The following is a 15,716-nucleotide window of genomic DNA, read 5'->3' as shown; positions in this document are numbered from 1 at the left end:
CGCTATGTATAGTAGGAGGGATTCTCCATCGCTTGGAGGAACTAGGATCTGGGGCCTTGTCAGAAGTAGTTTGACCATGTCAAGCGCCTTCTGGGCCTCGAATGTCCACTCGAAGTGGTCGGCTTTCTTCAAGAGTCGATAAAGGGGGAGACCTCATTCGCTGAGGCGCGAGATGAATCGACTGAGGGCAGTGAGGCACCCTATGATTTGCTGAACCCCCTTTATGTTCTGAATCGGGCCCATCCTTGTGATGGCTGAAATCTTCTCCGGGTTGGCTTCGATGCCACGCTTGGAGACAATGAAGCCAAGCAACATGCCCCTCGGGACCCCAAAAACACACTTCTCAGTACTGAGTTTGATGCCATTCACCTAGAGTTTCACAAAGGTTTGCTCAAGATTGACAACGAGGTGGTCAGCCCGTTTGTACTTTAACTATGATGTCGTCAACGTAGGCCTCAACGGTCCGCCCGATGAGGTCCCCAAAGCATCTTAGCATACAGTGCTGGTACGTAGCCCCAGCGTTCTTTAGTCCGAATGGCATTGAAATGTAGAAGAATGATCTGAAGGGGTGATGACAGATGTCGTGGGCTGGTCAGACTCCTTCATCGCGATTTGATGGTAGCTGGAGTACGCATCAAGGAAGCAGAGGGTTTCGCACCCTAAGGTAGAGTCGACTATTTGGTCTATGCGTGGCAAAGGGAATGGATCCTTTGGGCATGCTTTGTTAAGACCCGTATAGTCAACACACATCCTCCATTCCCCGCTCTTCTTTTGTACAAGAATGGGATTACCTAACCACTCTGGGTGGTATACTTCCCTGATGAATCCGGCCGCCGATAGTTTTGCTATCTCTTCACCGATGGCCCTGCGCTTCTCCTCGTCGAAGCGACGTAGGCGTTGCTTCACTAGCTTGGAGCCTGGATGGATCTTCAAGGTATGCTCGGCGACCTCCCTTGGAATGTCTGACATGTCTGAGGGTTTCCATGCAAAGATGTCTTTGTTGCAGTGGAGGAAGTCGACGAGCGCTCTTTCCTATCTGGAGGAAAGTGTGGTACCAATGCGTACCATTTTATGCTTGGAGCTGCTGGGATCTATGAGGGGTTCCTTGAAGCCCTCTGCCGATTCAAATGACCCAGTTGACTTCTTCGCATTGGGCGCTTCTTCGGCGACCTTCTCTTTGAGGGCGATGAGTTCTCCGGAGGCGACGATTGCTGTGGCGTGGCCACAGCACTCGACCTCGCACTCGTAGTTGTGCTGGAAGGTGGTGCCGACAGTGATGACCCCATGGGGGCTCAGCATCTTCAGCTTGTGGTATGTGTAGTTGGGGACGGCCATGAACTTCACGTAGCATGGTCGTCCCAGGATGGCGTGGAAGGTTCCAGGGAACCCAACCACCTCGAAGGTGCGGGTCTCAGTTCTGTAATTGAATTGATCCCCAAAGGTAATGGGTAGATCGATTTGCCCTAGTGGCATGGCCTATATCTCAGGCACGATGTCATGGAAAGGCGCTCAGGTTGGGTGGTGGCATGTACGGTCGATGCCCATCTCGTCGAGTGTCTTGGCGTACATGATGTTGAGGCCGCTGCCTCCGTCCATCAGTACCTTGGTGAGTCGCTTTGGGCCGACGATTGGGTCGACCACAAGCGCATATCTTTCTGGGTACGGGATGGTATCCGGATGGTTGGTCCGATCGAAGGTTATGGTGGACTCCGACCACCAGAGGAAGGGAGGTGTGGCCGGTTGGGCCGTGTAGACTTCGCGGCATGCGACCTTCTGATGCCGTAGGCCGCTGATCCTCTGAAGATCATAAGGCAGTCGTCCGGTGTTGGAAATCCATCGTCCTTCTCCTCGGCATTGTCCATAGTGGGGGAGGGTTCTTCCCCTGCTCCCCTTTGTTGGAGCCTCCAGACAAGAACCGTCGCATGAGGCTGTAGTCCTTGAGTAGATGCTTGATAGGAAAGGCATGGTTCGGGCACGGCCCTTCGAGTAATTTTTCAAAGTGGTTCGGAGTGCCCTCCATGGGCTTCCAACCACCCTTGTGGTCAGCAGCGGCCACGAGTGAGTCCTCACGCCGTTGCTTCTTATTCTTCCTTTTGGCGGAACGATTGGAGGTGCCTTTGCCGGCACCCTCGTCCCACCTTGCCTTGCCCTCGAGACGATCGAAGATCACTCCGACCACCTCTTCTCCTGAGGCGTGGCTGGTGGTGATGTCCATGAGCTCCTTCGTGGTCCGTGGGCCCTTGCGTCCAACTTATGAACCAAAGACTCACAGGTCATCCTGGATAGGAAGGCTCCTATCATGTCGACGTCAACAACATTGGGGAGCTTGTTGCACTATCGGGAGAAGCACCGGATGTACCCACGAAGGGTTTCACTGTCCTTCTGATAGCAGTTCTTGAGGTCCCATGGGTTCCCAGGGCGCTTGTATGTGCCCTGGAAGTTTCCCACAAATATCTCCTTCAAATCCGCCCAACTCTGGATCGTGTTGGACGGCAGGTGCTCCAACCACGCTTGTGCCGAGTCAGCCAAGAATAGTGGAAGGTTGCGGATAATGAAGTCGTCATTATCCGCACCACCGGCTTGACTTGCAAGCCAATAGTCTTCAAGCCAAAGTCTGGGGTTTGTCTCCCTAGAGTACTTAGGGATATTGGTAGGTGGTTGGTACCTTGGCAAAAAGCAGCGTTGAGGATGTGCCGGCCGAAGGCATGAGGGCCTGGCAGGCCAGGGCTCAGGCTCTAGTCCTCGCCGCTGTCATAGCATCCGCCATGATGAGGGTGATAGCCGCGGTGGGCTCCTTCTCTTGGGTCGCTGTAGGTAGGTCTACGGGCGTTGAGGGTGCTGTGTGTGTCGCGGTTACAACCGAGACGCTAATGTATCTGGGCCACAGTGTACTGCCTACCACCTTGTGGTGCTTGGTGGACTAACGCATCCCTAGAAAGGCGCATCGAGGGTGTGCGCTGGATGGTCTTGAGCTCACGTCGCTGAGACAACGAGCTTTCCGCCTGTTGCGCCGCCGCACGCTCGAGCAGCGTGCAAATTTCACTATGGTGGAGCCACTATATCTCAGTTGCTCCACCCCTACGCGAGGTGGAGCCACTGTATCTCCTTTGGTTTCACCACCGAGGTTGCCTGCTGGGGTAGCCTCCTCCGCGGAGATGCTTTCAATGTGTCCCTCAGAGGTATCTGCCATGAAACATTCCCAGGAGGGGTGGTGGCTCCCCCTAACGGAGTCAGAACCAGAGTCTGACCCTGGCCCCTCCGCGAGGTGGCCATGGAGGGATTCTATGATGCTTTTGATCATTCCCATGAACTCGTTGTTCGTAGGGGGTGGGACCGTGCGCTGTGCCACGAGATGGCTAACGGTCGCCACGGCATTGCGGAGACCAAATGGAAGCACTGTCGGGGTGCTCCTTTGGAGTGTTTCAGAGAGAGGGTGAGGCAGCGTGGGTCCTCCCTGGATGGCCAGGGTCCAAGGGAGACGCTGGGCCGATGCTCAAGACTCCCATAGTTGAAGCCGATGGAGGGGAAAGATTGGATGGTGGCGTGGGCCAATGCCAACTCCCCTCCTACCGTGACGATGAAGTCCAGGTCGCCAAAACGCACGTGTGCACCCAGGACCCAGTTGATTGCGTGGTTAGCTATCTGAGGCCTGATTTATAATGCGCAAAGGCCCCAACCTGGCACGCCAACTGTCGGTGTTTCGAACAAACACCAAATAGTAAATTTATAATTGTTGTGCGTTAGGCTCGGATGGTGTACTAAAGGACATGATGTTTATACTGGTTCGGGTAGAATGTCCCTACATCCAGTTCGCTGCTGCTCATGTTATCACTACCAAATAAGGTTCGTAGTAGGGGGTACAAATGGTCGAGAGAGGGACAGGTCCCAAGTCTCTAAAGGAAAGGTCGAAAGGATGCCAAGAGCTCGATTGTTGCTTGGCTGTGTGTTGCATGTTGACTTGGTTTGTTGTCTTGTGTATCCAAAACCAACTGTCCACCTTTTTAGTGGGGCGCCCAACCCTCCCTTTTATAGACCAAGGGGGGAGTAGGGGTTACAGATGGGAGAAAGAGGAAAAACCAAAGGTAGAGAAGGTCCTTCGAAGGAGCTGGGTCTTCCTTTTTCCCTGTGCCTGCCCTGCTAACATGGCAGATCATTTCAGGGATGGCGTGTTCGCTGATCCTTACCGGGTCGTGCCCTGGCATCTTTTAACAAGTGGGTGCGTCCCATCCTACACCGATGGACGGTGCGGCGTGCCATAGATGTCGCAGAACCGACCAATTTATAAGAATACAAGTATAATGGCAATCCGCAAGCGGTCGCACTGTCATACTTGAACCCATATAAACCCGGTAGTCCGTCGAGTACCACGACGGGTCTCGATAAACGATTTACAACAACCAAGATCGTACAGGATTCAACATACATGCCACACATTACATAAAATTCACAGATACTTTTCATCATCAGAGTACGAATAGAAAGTTATTACAAACCGAGTTTGATAATTAAAGCGGAAGCAAATAAGTTCGAAGATAAAGTTTCCAATATAGTTTGATACAGTGCCCTTCCAGATCACGATCCACAAAAGCAAAGATAGGAATTACTAAGGAAGCCTGCCCAAGGCTTACTCCTCATCCATAGCGGGATAGAAGCAACTCTTGCAATAACCATGATACACAGTGCCATCTGCAACAATGGGAAAATAAACCCTGAGTACGAGAAGGTACTCAGCTAGACTTACCCGTCATGAACCAGAAATAAAATGACTCCAAGGATCATGCAAGGCTGTATAAGTGGACGTAACTTGACAACATTTTGCGTAAAAGGCAACTACCCGTTGAAAAATTATGATTCCTTTATCAAGTTAATTATAACTATCCATTTCTAGATTAGCAACTATCCTGTGCCAAACATGTGGTATATCATTTAGAAGCATACAATAGTAACCATAGCAGGTATTGTAATTCCATATTCATCTGAACCACCATGTTTCATAATATACCTGCTACGATGTTGGGACTAGCCAAGTTTCTCACTATCCGGGAGAGACGGCGATTCGAATCGATTTCAACCAGCTGGGAATTTCTTCCTAACACAAACCCAGATCTACCAGCCACGATAGTCTTAGGTCACCTTTGGTACAACTCAGGTACACATTTCGCGGGTTCGTACCGCGCCGCACAATCTGGAACACCAGATGCCAGGATGCTCAGGCCAAACCTGCCCTTGGGCTCAGTCTGATCGTTCCCCGGAAGGAGCGCACAACAGAACGATTCCCGGCCTGAGTTGAATTACTCGGCTTCGCGGTCAGAACGAGTTATCCGGCCAGCTAAGTGAGAGGCATGCGTTCAATCTTGTCAGAAGCGCCAACAACGGTACGGTCCTTAATCGACACAGACGGGGATAAGTCCACACCCAAGACCTCCATGCCTTGTTGCTTCCCTATCGACCTCCCGTCCGGTCTCAATTTACTTTTACCTCATGGTTCTGTTCCACGATAGCAGATATAGCCAACCGTGCTCCGGTATCCACCTATATCTCGCAGGTGACAGGACATCACCCGACTTCTACCGGTCTAAGCATGGCTAAGCATATATATATTCGATCCTGGACCTATACCGGTTAAAGGTGTAATATCTGGACAAGGAATGTACATGCATCAAGTGGTTTCATTCAACTCTTATAACCTAATGCATCAATCATAAATACGTAAGTAAACATTTGTAAATTACTGGGAGACTTATAATGCTCTGGGGCTTGCCTCGCAGAAAGGAAGTAGGACGGTGGTCAGGGCACTCCGGAAGCTCTTCAGGGTTCTGCTTCACGCCTTCGGGAGCTGCGGCTTGCGGATCCTCCTGCGGGTTCCCTTCCTCTGCTTCTTCGAATTCCAGCAACGTGATCTCTTCCTCCGATCCTAGATGCATGAGTATGGTATAAGTATTACGAATGCATATATGTTAACAAGTGCATCATGTTGTTGAGTAGGTGCATATCTCTTCTCGATTACTACTTAACTATTTCTACAACGCATCGACTAGGCCATAATTAGTAGCTACTTGTTTTACTCATAACTGGAGTTCTACAAATCCAAAAGCAGTGATCCTGGACTTTCTGGAAAGCTTATCAAATTCTCTACGACTTTGTCATTAACCATTTTTACAGTCTACATCAGTTTCAACATGTAACTCCTCACACTCTAGAATTAGTCCGGAAATGATTTAACATGCAATATAAAGTAAGAATACTTCTACTTTATGTAATCATTCACAATTTGACAACCTAGAACCTACCAACAGTTTAAGCATACCAAATATAGTTAAGATAATATAATGGTGAAGCCCAAACTATTTATTAAATTGCCTTTATTATTTTATTTAGATATCTAGGTTAAATAATAAATATATATCAGATGTGCTTAATAAATTCTCAAAAATTTACAGAGCCTTACTAATGCTATCAAAGGACTACTATAAAAATTTCATGTCATTTTACTAAGTAGAACATCCTATACAAAAATGATAAGGAAGCAAGGCTTGAAATAGCATAAATGGAAAATCCTATTGAAAAGTGTCAAGCAACAGATTTCTTATTTTTCCTAACATCCATATGGTACTAGTATCATCTCCAATAAATCTCATGAATTTTGGACTTATAATTAATTTATAAAAATTCATGCAAGGATTAACTATTTATAAAAGAAAAATCTATAACTATAGATCTACACATGCACTGGTTCTCAAATTTTTATCCAAGCTCATGTATGACAAGAATAGCCTACCACAAAAATGTCATAATTTTTGGAGCACAGGAACTCTAGATATAAAATAAACAAATTTGAATGCATTCAAAAGCACATTTCAAATCCTTATTTAAATCTCCAAAAATTTCTACTGTTGAAACCAAGAACATATTTTTCTTAAATACTACACTTCCTAAGGAACACTTACCAATTTATTTCACAATTTTAGGAGCTACCAAACTAAAGATACAAAAATAACAAAACAAATCAAAAACTGGAATATTTGAACTAGCCTACAACACTGCTGTCGCTGACCGGTGGGACCCAGTGGTCAGGGGACCCCACACGTCAGTGACACGAAGCAGAGCAGCGGCGCTGCTGGGCACTGCGCGGCTGCGGCTCGTCGACGGCGAGCTTCGCCGGCGGTGAGGTCATCACGGTATGACCTACACGACCTGGCGAACCTACTGAACCGCAGGACCGGACCTATTGCCGACCCTAGAGCTATCGGCGGCGGCCATGGCGGAACGGCGGAGCTGGACCACGGCAAAACGCCGGTGTGGGCTACGGTGGTTCGACCTAAAGCTCGGACGAGCACCAGTGGGCTACAAGGAAGCTAGTGCGCGCGCTCTCGCGGCCGGAGGTGGTCGGGTTGGGCCTGGCCACGGCGACGGGGGTGGCGGAGGAGCTCCGACGAGGCTGTGTGCGGGGCTAGAGCTCACCGAGCTAGAACGGCGGGCACTGGCTGGCGCAGGGAGTCGCGGGGAAGACGGCGATGCAGTTGCGGTGATGGAGAAGCGGCTAGGCGAGGCTTGTGCCGTCAACGACGACGGTGGCGCTGCGGGAGCTCGACGGCTGCGCTTGCGGGTGCTGCGGACGGCGAATGAGACCGAGGCGAAGTGAAAAAGGAGCGTGGTTGAGTGCGGGTGGTTGCTGGGGACTTGAAGGCGCGCGCCTGCCTGCCTTGGCCGCGCTGGACAGAGCGCCGGCGACGCGCGGCCAGCCGCGACGTCCACGCGGCGCGAGGACTCTGCCGGTGTCGGCCACTGACGCTCGCGATTCAGTTTCGTCAGAAACGTGATGGCCGAGCCTGACGACGTACTTTCGTGGAGCTGGATCTTCTAATCCGTGACGTATTAGTGCACACAATCTACACCAAAGTTGTAGCTCTAAGTACCATCTATAATTCATATAAAACGATCAAGACCTAATTCGCAACGGTTAAGGAGGAAAATCGTGCTCAAAGTTGGCTTGTCAGGCTGTCGGTGTTCATGACTTAGCAAAAATTTGCTAAGTGTAGAATTTGTGATTTCTCTGATTTTTGAAACCCAAATTCACACCTGTTAGGAGCTGAATCAGTCAAAGACCCAAAAATCAAAGTTGTTCCTTATGTCAAACACTACAACTTTGCTTTAGTGAACTCCTCCATGCAAGGTCTCTAACACCTAGTTCAACTTTAGTCAAACATGTCACTTTGAAATCATGATACCTATTCAAACCATGGCTAAATGACCAAACTAGCCTTAGCACTAAATACCAAAGTTGTTCCAAATGATATCCTAAGCATGTTAAAATAATTTGCAAGGTCATTTAAGCATTTCATGTAGTAGTCACTCATATAGCTATTCAGGTCAACACATGAAATATCGCTTAAGTGCTTGATCATGAAATGTGGCCTTCATGAACAAGGTTCCTTTTGTTAATCTAAGTGTAGCTAAGGTGTTATAGTGACCAACATTACACACTAGCATTTATTTGCACATGATCATATGCATATGTTACAAGAAACACGAAATAACAAGCAATGTTTCATATGTTTCGATCAGATGTTTCAACTGTAAATGATGATTTATGAATGCTTGATGCTCATGCTCATGTTATGCAAGTCAAGTTATGCAAGGCTAACACCCGAGGTGTTACAGCCCCTCCCCCTTATAAAAATCTCGTCCCGAGATTTGCAAGACCTACCATTCTTGGAAAAAGGCGGGATAAACTTCTTGCAGATAATCTTCTCTTTCCCACGTAGCATCTTGTTCACTATGATTGTTCCACACCACCTTATAAAACTTAATAATCTTACTCCTTGTTACTCTCTCCATCTCTTCTAATACTCGAATTGGCTTTTCTTCATAGGTCAAATCCGATTGAAGTTGCACGTTGGTGGGTGCAATAGCTTCTTCCGGTACTCGAAGACATTTCTTTAGCTGCGAAACATGGAACACATCAAAGATTGCACTCATCTCTGGTGGTAGTTGTAGCCTGTACGCAACATTTCCTTTTCGTTCCAAAATTTTGTATGGCCCTACATATCTTGGTGAAAGCTTCTTTTTCATCCCAAATCTCTTCACACCTTTCATGGGTGATACTCTCAAGTACACATAGTCACCTACTTCAAAAGTTAGTGGTCTTCTTCTTCTATCGGCATAATTCTTCTGTCTTGATTGAGCCGCCTTCATGTGTTGTTGGATGATACGTACTTGTTCTTCGGCTTCATTGACAAAATCAATACCAAAATATCTCCTTTCACCGGGCTCAATCCAATTCAATGGAGTTCTGCACTTTCTGCCATACAAGGCTTCAAATGGAGCCATTTGGATACTTGCTTGATAACTGTTGTTATAGGAGAATTCAGCTAAAGGTAACCATTTCTCCCATGAACCTTTTGAAGATATAACACAAGCCCTAAGTAAATCTTCTAGGATTTGGTTCACTCGCTCTGTCTGTCCTGAAGTTTGAGGATGATAAGCTGAACTTCTGATTAACTTGGTTCCCAAAGCTTGGTGTAGGTGCTCCCAGAAACGAGCTATGAATTGTGGTCCTCTATATGAGATTATGGTCCTGGGTACTCCATGCAATCTCACGATCTGGGCAACATATATTTCAGCGTATTTCCCAACTATATACCGCGTGTTCACGGGTATGAAGTGTGCTGACTTGGTGAGACGATCAACAATGACCCAGATTGAATCGTGACCTTGTGGTGTTGTTGGAAGGCCTGTAATAAAGTCCATACTGATCTCTTCCCATTTCCATCCTGGAATAGGCAGTGGCTGAAGTAATCCAGCGGTTTTCATATGGACGGCTTTCACTCTACTGCAGTTATCACACCTTGCAACATAGGCTGCGATCTCCTTCTTCATCTTAGTCCACCAAAAACGGGTTTTCAAATCTTGATACATCTTACTACTACCCGGGTGGATAGACAATTTGGAGGAGTGAGCTTCTTCTAAAATTTGATTCCTTAGCTCACGGTCTTTCGGCACCACTAGTCGGTCCTCAAACCATAATACACCTCTTTCGTCCAATCTAAAATGTTTGGTCTCTTGCTCTTGCATTTTTCTCTTGATGTGACTTATTCCTACATCAGTCTGCTATAGCTCTATGATTCTGCCCTCAAGCGAACAACTGATTGTGATATTGTGTAGTACAGCAGGATGTAGCAAGTTGAATCCATCTTCCAATAGCGCTTCCACTGTGTTGCAATGGGACTTTCGACTAAGTGCATCGGCTACTACATTAGCTTTACCCGGATGGTAATGCACTTCCAAATTATAGTCCTTAATCAATTCCAACCATCTACGTTGTCTCATGTTCAGTTCTGGCTGGGTAAAGATATACTTGAGGCTTTTATGGTCAGTATAGATATGACATACATTGCCCAACAAGTAATGTCTCCATATTTTCAATGCATGGACAACGGCTGCAAGTTCCAAATCATGTGTAGGGTAGTTGACTTCATGTTTTCTCAGTTGCCGAGAGGCATATGCAATTACTCTCCCTTCTTGCATAAGTACACATCCCAAACCTATTCCTGATGCATCACAAAATACATCAAAAGGCTTTTCAATGTCTGGTTGTGCTAGCACTGGCGCTGTAGTCAACAAAGTTCTGAGGGTGTGAAAAGCTGTTTCACATTCTGGTGTCCATTTGTACTTCTCATCTTTCTGAAGTAGTCTGGTCATAGGCTTAGCTATCTTTGAGAAGTCTGGAATAAACCGACGATAGTATCCTGCTAACCCTAGAAAACTCCGAACTTCATGCACCGAAGTTGGGGCTTTCCAATCCATGACCTCTTATACTTTTGATGGGTCTACTGAGATTCCATCTCTTGATAGTATGTGACCTAAGAAAGGTACTTTGCTCATACAAAATTCACATTTGCTAAACTTGGCATATAGCTTATGCTCCCTTAGTCTAGATAGGACAATCCTCAGATGCTCTTCATGATCTGACTCAGTTTCTGAATAAATCAATATGTCATCGATAAACACGACCACGAACTTATCAAGTTCGGGCATGAATACCGAGTTCATTAGGTACATGAAATAGGCTGGAGCATTTGTTAGTCCGAAAGACATAACCAAATACTCGTATAAGCCGTACCTAGTAGAGAAAGCAGTTTTGGGTATATCCTCCGATCTGATCTTTATCTGATGGTAACCTGATCTCAAGTCAATTTTGGAGAATACCTTTGCCTTCGCTAGCTGATCGAACAAGATGTCGATGCGGGGTAACGGATATTTGTTCTTGATGGTCACAGCATTGAGTGGTCTGTAATCTACACACATCCTCAGTGACTTATCCTTCTTTTTCACAAACAGTGCTGGACATCCCCACGGAGAGGAGCTAGGTTGGATAAGACCTTTGTCCAATAGATCTTGCAATTGAACCTTAAGTTCTGCTAACTCATTGGGTGGCATTCTATATGGCCTTCTGGATATGGGTGCGGTACCTGGCACTAATTCGATCTTAAATTCCACGTCCCTATCCGGTGGTAGACCTGGTAATTCCTCTGGAAATACATCCGAAAACTCACAAACCACTGGGATATCACATATTGTGGTGGCTTGGATAGCACAGGCTAAATGTTGGGGTTCGAAATCGCGGGAGAGTGGAACTAGAAAAGCATTCCCTCCCGTGGGTTCTCTCAACATGATAGTACGGGTGCTAGTGTCGATAAGAACACCATGATCCTTCATCCAATTCATGCCTAAGATTACACTTATCGACAATCCCGGCAATATTATCAAATCTGTTGTGTACTCCCTCCCTTGTATCACAATGAGTACATTTTTGACTATCTTTTTGGTAGTAACAGTACCCCCTGCTGAACTTATGTTAAAACCCCCTTTACTTACTTCTATTATTTCTTGATCATGTCTAGATGCAAATGCTTGACTCATGAATGAATGAGAAGCTCCCGAATCAAATAAAACAACAGCGGGATGCTTGTTGACAAGAAACATACCAGCCGTGACAACTTCTCCGGCGGGCACTTCCTCCACAGCGGTATAATGCACTTGTCCCTGACGTGCCCTGGCATTCACCTGCCTCTGATTGTTCTGAGTTGGGTTGCCATTCCTCTTGGGGTGGGGGCACTCCTTGGACCAATGACCCAGTTGGTTGCAGTTGAAACATGGTTGATTACTTCTGAATCCTGTGGAGCTGTCCTGATTGCCATTTCCTTTTGGTAAGGCAATAGTGAACGCCTTATGGAATGGTTTCTGTGGCCTGTTATTCTGAGCTTTCGGTGGTGGAGGCCTGAACTTGGGTGCAGGTGGACGGAATTGTGGCCTAGCTGCGATAGGCGCTTTTGACTGGAAAGATCCGGATGCACCGGCCTCATAGGCCCTCTTGCGACCTTTAGCAACTGCATGCATGTTGTTGTGGTTTTCTTGGGTCAAGGCATCGCTAATAAACTCATTGTACGTGGCACATCGAGAATTTGCCATCGTCTTCATTAATTTGGTACCCAACCCTCGCTTGAAACTCTCAATCTTTTTCTCTTCAGTATCCACGAAACTTGGAGCATATCTTGACAAGTTGTTGAATGCGTGCATATATTCTGTGAGTGACTTGGTCCCCTGAGTGAGCCTCATAAATTCTGCTGCTTTCATGCGCATCAGGCCCGGGGGAATATGGTGTCCCCTAAAAGCCAGCTTGAATTGATCCCAGGTCACTCTCGCATTAGCAGGCAGAGACGACAGAAAGTGCGTCCACCAGATTCCTGCTGGTCCTTGCAATTGATGAGAAGCATATTCTGCTTTCAGGTGCTCTATGACCCTTAGTAGGCGAAATTTCTGCTCGATGGTATTCAGCCACTCATCGGCCTGCAGTGGTTCCTCAGCCACCTTGAAGATGGGCGGCTTTGTGTCCAGAAACTCCTTGAATGAACTGTGCTGATTTGGCTCGGCCCCTGGTTGCTGTGGGTGGCCACGAGCAGTGTTTTGCGCGATAAGGCGCAAAGCTTCTTCCATTGTCCTCTGGCTCCCTAAGAACTGGGCAAAGAATTCCTGAGCAGACGGCGGGGGTGGGGGTGGCAAGTCATCGTGGTTGCCATCCTGGCTGCTACTAGCTCCTGCACGGGTGCGCGTCATCTGCGAAGTTGCAACAATAAGTGATTATTGGTTGATGCCAAGAGATTGCAGATGAATTAGATACTCATGCCAAACTGAAATTACTGGAGAAAATTCTCAAAATCACAATAAAAACAGAGGCATAATAATTCTTTCTCGCAACATGACATCACCAATTTGACCACTTATCGTGCTCATAACGCATGAAATTTTAAAGCGTGATTACCGACAAAGAACGGAAATTGCATTGACGTTCGTCCAAACATGCGATTAACATTACATGATAGTCTGGTTACTAATGCCAACTTCAACTACATGTCCATTACATAAATAGAGGTGATACATTAGTCCTTCCACTAAATGCGAAGCGATCTAATCCTCATCATGGTCACTATCGAGGTCAGACGCAGAATCATTTCCTTCCTCAGGTTCTACTTCCTCTTCAGGTGCCACTTCTTCTTCTTCTTCGTACCCTTCTAGATCCATTTCTGCGGCTCTAGGTGGGACATAAGGGTGGAGCTGATTGTGCAGTAGATGAACCTCTTCATGCAGATTATCGTTGTATTCTTCAGCATTGGCCAGCTGCTGTCCCAGCTCAAACTGTCGAGCCCTCAGGACATCTTCTCGGGACCAAGCTGCATTTCGCTGGTGAGTTAACCTAGTCATCTCTTCAGTGAGCCTCTCAATCTCGGCATCGTGCTCCCTCTGAAGCTGACGTCGGTCTTCGCGGGCATGACCAAGAGCACCAGACACACGTCTGAGGCTACCCTCAACTCCATCTAACACTCTCATCATTGCGAACATGGCGCTCATTGCAGGGTTATCACTGTTCTGCCCTTCTGCTGCACCAATTTCCAAAGATCTTCCTCTTGCCTGCTGCCATGAGTCAGTGGATGGGTTACCTCTTGGAAAGACTCCAACCAAAGCGGCTGCCAGCTCTTGAGGAAAACGATCCATGATATCTCTCAAGATCCCAAAGGCTGCCCTGCCAGCTGCTTCTTCAGCAGTCCTACCAGTTGACTCATAACACCAGCCTGTCCACTCAGAATCGTCGCCTCGGGGACGAACAACGGCCTCCACAGTAACTAAGAGACCTTCTCCCAATCACTCATTCGCCCAGAAGTAGCGGGGTTCCATTCCATCAGGATAACCTACATAGCTGAGCACTCTCCACAAGAGTGTAGGCATCACAAACTCTCCAAGGAACGTGTGACGTTGACGGGTACGTGGAGCAAGCTGACGGCTAGGAGCTCTGCCTCCGGTGGACTTGCGAGCAGTCTGCTTGGTGCGTGCCATCTGCACCATTAACATGTACCCTTGGTGAGACAATGCCATACTGGATAAGAGTTACATAACCGAGTAAGAATTTTATAAGGGGAGGAACAATGTAGTTATGTGAATGGTAATTTAACATGATGCATGCTCGTTCCGTACGTCCTCACAAACTTAGGAAAAATTTTGCTTCTAACGGTAGACACGGTGGCATACACACGTTCTCTCATAAATAGCGTAACTAGTCGAGCTACACGTTTCGTTGTTAGTATACCTGCATAAAATTTCATTTCAGCCCTAAACCCATAATGAAGTATGCAGAATGGAATTGTAAATACTTTCATATATGCATACCCATACATATACTTCCGTATCAATCTACCCGTTAAGAATTTAAACCCACAATTAAATACGTACCATATACACATGCAAGCATGCATACACAGCCGTACCAAAACTAACTCTTCCCGACCGCACGCTTACATCTTGCGGTCATACACTCATCTTACCTTGGCGTAGAGGCATTTGATCCATACATTACCACTCAAGTGAATGGCATCCATACTATAGCACGCCGTATGGACGACGAAGTAAAAACCCCCATGTTAGTACTTAAATAGCCACCTAATAGTCCTTAATTTGGGCATAAGGAAAGTGATCATTGGCGCACTTTAGATTTCAAATACCTATTATATAACTAATAGTTACTAGAGAAGGGTTTTTGGAAAACAAAAACTTTTGTTTTAAATACACTTGTGACAATTAACGTTGAATCTTGCTCTGATACCAGCTGTCGCAGAACCGACCAATTTATAAGAATACAAGTATAATGGCAATCCGCAAGCGGTCGCACTGTCATACTTGAACCCATATAAACCCGGTAGTCCGTCGAGTACCACGACGGGTCTCGATAAACGATTTACAACAACCAAGATCGTACAGGATTCAACATACATGCCACACATTACATAAAGTTCACAGATACTTTTCATCATCAGAGTACGAATAGAAAGTTATTACAAACCGAGTTTGATAATTAAAGCGGAAGCAAATAAGTTCGAAGATAAAGTTTCCAATATAGTTTGATACAGTGCCCTTCCAGATCACGATCCACAAAAGCAAAGATAGGAATTACTAAGGAAGCCTGCCCAAGGCTTACTCCTCATCCACAGCGGGATAGAAGCAACTCTTGCAATAACCATGATACACAGTGCCATCTGCAACAATGGGAAAATAAACCCTGAGTACGAGAAGGTACTCAGCTAGACTTACCCGTCATGAACCAGAAATAAAATGACTCCAAGGATCATGCAAGGCTGTATAAGTGGACGTAACTTGACAACATTTTG

The sequence above is a fragment of the Miscanthus floridulus genome, chromosome 9 (assembly GCF_019320115.1).
Source record: "Miscanthus floridulus cultivar M001 chromosome 9, ASM1932011v1, whole genome shotgun sequence".
Taxonomy (NCBI): Eukaryota; Viridiplantae; Streptophyta; class Magnoliopsida; order Poales; family Poaceae; genus Miscanthus; species Miscanthus floridulus.
This window is presented reverse-complemented; position numbering follows the sequence as displayed.